The sequence below is a fragment of the Berghia stephanieae genome, chromosome 8, assembly GCF_034508935.2.
Source record: "Berghia stephanieae isolate SIO BIC M18660-M18661 chromosome 8, UCSD_Bste_1.3, whole genome shotgun sequence".
Classification (NCBI taxonomy): Eukaryota; Metazoa; Mollusca; class Gastropoda; order Nudibranchia; family Aeolidiidae; genus Berghia; species Berghia stephanieae.
Window position 1 is genome coordinate 9,551,802 of NC_088367.1, and position 5,000 is coordinate 9,556,801.

The window sequence follows — 5,000 nt, forward strand, 5'->3', positions numbered from 1 at the left end:
TTCAGAAGTGAAGAATATATCAATGAAGATGAGAAAAGATAGATTGAAAATGGTTCGGACATGTACAGAGACGAAAGAGGGAGTACGTGGGAAGGAAAGTATTGGAATTACAATAAAGAAAGAGGAAAAAAGGAATGTCCAAAGACTGGATGGTTGGATAAGGTAAAGGACGATATGAAAGAACTGGCTCTGGAGAAAGATGATGCCCTGAACCGAGCTGCATGGAGATGTGGAAGTTAGTATTTTCACGATCCCAGGCTTCAGGTAGAACAGACGATACAAAATTGTATTTTATTTTATTCGTCTTCCACGTTAATTTTGTGTACTGTTGTGCTGACGAAGGGTTTGTACCCGAAACGTCCATTGGCTATATTGCTTTCCATCTGAAGCCTCTCGATTTTCACTCTTTCGTTAGTACTTTCACGATCTCAGGCTTTAGGCAGCCCCTACCGTTTTCTAGTATTCCGATGTCAAGCATAGCTATGTCGAATACATGCCGTCCAGCCGATATTGTCAGCCTTTCAGACTCTAGGTAGGTGGCATTGTATTCTATATTTTATTATTATTTTTTTTTTGACGCAAATGACATAAAAGGGATAGCGAAAGAAGAAGAAGAAGAAGAAGAAGAAGAAGAAGAAGAAGATGATGGTCATGATGAGATAATGACGACGATAATGATGATGATGATGATGATGATGATGATGATGATGATGATGTTGATGATGATGATGATGATGATGATGATGATGATGATGATGATGATGATGATGATGATAATAATCATGATGATGAAACAATGATGCAAACCAGAACAATAATGATAACAGCAATGAAACTAACAAAGGAATTTAACGACCTCTCAAAGATTTGTCAAATTATAACCTTCACGACCAGAGCCCTTCTAATACGTCAAGCAACTTGTTATTATCATGTATAGAACAGCAAAAAGTCAGTCAAAAAAAAAAGAATATTATTTGTAAAAGAAACCTATTTGAAAATTACTGAATAAATATTATATAGACAAAATGAAACGAAAGATCAATAGATACATGAAAATGAAAAATAAACAAAAATATAGCCAAAAATTACAAATGAACAAAAAAAACAACAACAAAAAAAAAAAACAACAACAAAACAAACCCCAAGATAATAACAACACCTAAACAATAACAAAAACAGCAACATATTAAAACAACAAATAAACAAAAACAAACCCGACTGATAATTGGATTCAATAATCTGATGTCACATCGCCCAGCAACGGCGGTCATCGTGGTTCTAAACAAAAAAATCGGTACTTTTTATTCTTCAGGCTGGCTAGAACTTTTCATATGTTCTTGTGGTCAGAATGTGTAAAAGTCAAAATAAATATGATCAGATTTATAATGGTTTTTTCCCCCTCTGGATACGCTGTTCTACTCGTCGGAGAAATATTTCATTAGGGAGTCCGCCATTGTTCCGATAGTTTAGAGCCAGTTACTAAGTTACCATGCGTCATCACGAGGGAAGTGACGTTACGACTGTTGAAGTGTATTCATTTGTCGTGTTTTACGTTGTAGCGTTGGTTACTGAATTGCGGCAATGTGGTCGCTTTTGGATCGGAAGATCCTGAGGTTCGAGCCTCGCTCGGTGCATAGTTGTGGAAAGTCTTTTTACTCACATTCTCTTAAAATGTGTAGGTACCTGGTTGTAAAACACCGTTGTCTATGCCGGAACAAAAATTGTAATATCGCCTAACAGGCGTAATGTCTCGTTCTATACGTCACGTGTTGCTATTGGTCAGGGGCCCTTTGTAAAGCGTTCTGAGCACATTTAGTGGAAATCACGCTATATAAAAGTTCGTTTATTTTTGGTTGTTATTATGAGATATTTCCGTTGATTTTTGTTATGAGTTCTGTAACAGTATCATGTTATTAAAAAATAATACTTAAATTAGATGTTGCGCACCTTATTATATAAATATAAATTATGTTATTTTGGTGCACTTCCGTTCATTGCGTTGCTAAGTAATTGAGCTTATAATAAATGAGCTTTTATACAGCGCAATATTCAATAAACGTGCTCAAAGCGCAAGGGGTCCCTGACGAACGTGTATAACGAGACATGACGCCTGTTAGGCGACATTACATTTTTTTTCCGACAAAGACAACGCTGTTAATTGCCAGGTACTCATTTTACACCTGAGTGCGGTCAGAGAATGTGAGTAAAGACCCTTTTTTACAAGGACACAACTATGCGCCGAGCCAGGCTCGAACACAGGACCCTCCGATCCGAAAGCGAGTGTCATACCACTAGACCACATCGCCGCACAAGTTACTTGACTGTAGAAAACACTCAATGTCAATAATGAATACGAACAAACTGAATGTTTAGAAATGCACATCTGCATCTGTGCATCGATATACATCATCATCATCATCATCATCATCATCATCATCATCATCATCATCATCATCATCATCATCATCATCATCATCATCATCATCATTGCCTTTTTCAACCTGGGTCAGGGCATAGACCAGACAGTTTCCATCCTTCTCTATCCTGAGCGGTCCTACTAATTGCCGTCCGGAGCCGTCAGGCGCCCCAGGAGAGCCGTCCGGAGGTCATCTAAAGCATTCTCAAGCCACCCGGAGGCCCTCAGACCTGTACGAACCTTTCCAGAAGTCTTCCGCCTTCCGGAAGCTCCTCAAATTTCGCCGGACGGCTCCGGACGGCAATTAGTAGGACCCATCCTTAGCTAACTTTTTAAAGTTAAAGTTAAAAACCGTTTATTTTAGGCAATTGCCAATGTAACTCATACGAGAATATATTTTCATCAACACATCAAATAAGTAAAATCAATAATAAAGCAAGGCAAACAACGAAAATAATAATGATAATAATTAAAAATTGGTTCCATGTCTTATCACTTCTCTGTATAATATCAGCCTCTTTAATTCTTCTCCATGATTTATAAATATACCGGTACGGTCAAATGAGATTAAGTTACCTAACGCACGGGGTGAATTTGCTTAAACCCTTAAACTTAAATGCCCTTTTGGAGCATTCTCACACTTGTTGCAGTTACGTATTGTCCTTATAAAGGGACTTGATTTTTTTTATTATGCGGCTATGTGATCTAGTGGTATGACACTCGCTTTCGCATCGGAAGGCCCTGGGTTCGAGCCTCGCGCTCGGCGCATAGTTGAGTCCTTGGAAAAGGCTCTTTATTCACATTCTCTCACCGTACTCAGATGTAAAATGAGTATCTGGGCGTTAACAGCGTTGTCATTGTCAGAAAAATTGTAATATCGCCTAACAGGCGTCATGTCCCGTCCTACATGTTAAATATTGCTGTTGACCAGGGAACCCTTGTAAAGCGCTTTGAGCACATTTAGTGGATACTGCGCTATATAAAGCTAAAAAAATAACTGTCACAAAATAAATATAATCTAACTTTTCCAAATCTATAGATAGAACGAATATGACGTCACTGAGGTCTTTGTTATTGTTTTTTTTTGCCATCCACATTTATGTGTAGTTCTCACTAAATTGTATTAACCAGACTATAAACGTTCAAGGTTACACATTGATTTGTGTGTTTGTTCGTTATACTTCCCGATGGCAATGTTGTGAGTTTCTAAGCCAAGCGCATACTATCTATAGATAGATCAAAGATGACGTCACTCGGGTCTTTGTTATTGTTTTTTGCCATCCGCGTTTATGAGTAATTCTCACTAAACTGTATGAAACAGACTATAAACGTTTACGGTTACAAATAGTTTTGTGTGTTGGTTCGTTACACTTCCGGATGGCAATGTTGTGAGCTTTTTAGCCAAGCGCATACTATCTATAGAGGCCAAGTCACCCCATATGGCAGTAGATACTCTTGTTTCAATATATTATTTATTTTCCTTTTTACCATTTACAAGAATAATGCTTTTTCCGCCTTTCATAATTACATTATCTCCTGCCACAGTATTATTATTCTTATTACGTCTTTTAAAAACGTAATCCTAACAATAACATCTGTGGTTGTAAATACGTGACACAAATCACGTATGTAGAAGACAGGTAGGATCGCAATAAATAGGCAACAACCACAGTCTTTGTTTGTACAGGGTAAGAGTCTACTACATAACTCTCTTCATTTATCGTTAATTGTAGATAATGGATTGATGTTCATTTCAAATAAGTTGCCAAGAGGAAAAATTTGCCTAAGAAAAAATAGTTCAATTAAAAGCTGATAAAATAATAAAAATGATGAGGTTGATGATGATGATGATGATGATGATGATGATGATAATGATACTACTACTACTTCTACTACTTCTACTACTACTACTACTACTACTACTACTACTACTACTACTACTACTACTATTAATAATAATAATAATAATAATAATAATAATAATAATAATAATAATAATAATAATGATGATGATGATGATGATGATGATGATGATGATAATAATAATACCTTAAGAAAACTCGTAATGATAGAATATAGATAACAGATTGGCTGTAAAACACCTTTATGGTGTAAAACTATCTATAGATAGTTCGAAGATGACGTCACTCATTCTTTTGTTATTGTTTTTGCCATCCGCGTTTGTGAGTTGTTCTCACTAAACTGTATTAACTAGTGCGGGGCGGTCCTTGGCAAGCTTAAGGACCACGGTCCTACGGTCCTTGGGAAATGAAGACCGCAAGGACCGGTCCTAGACCGGTCCGTTCATTCTTGAACCGTTAAAGACCGCTACACAATGAAAACCGTGGCCTACAGGAGTAAAACACACGGAGTAGTCACACTCATTTCAAATTGTAACCTAATTAGAGAAGAGGGGTGATGCCTTCTTTATTTGCTCACCGTACTTCATTGTTACTTCGATAATTTAATAAAATTTGAAATTTATTCCCCATTAACGGAGATAATGGCATCGCCCAAGGCGTTGATCGAGTTGTTCGTGGCGTTGATACACACACGCAACTCCTACCCCCCCCCCCCTCCCCCC

At 37.4% G+C, this 5,000-nt stretch overlaps 1 protein-coding gene across 2 annotated transcripts in view; it reads right to left on the bottom strand.

Moving 5' to 3' along the window:
- The window catches only part of LOC144977777 (soluble guanylate cyclase 88E-like), a 145,796-nt gene that overhangs the window by 47,050 nt on the left and 93,746 nt on the right, over positions 1-5,000 (bottom strand). The gene's annotated exons all lie outside the window — the stretch shown is intronic.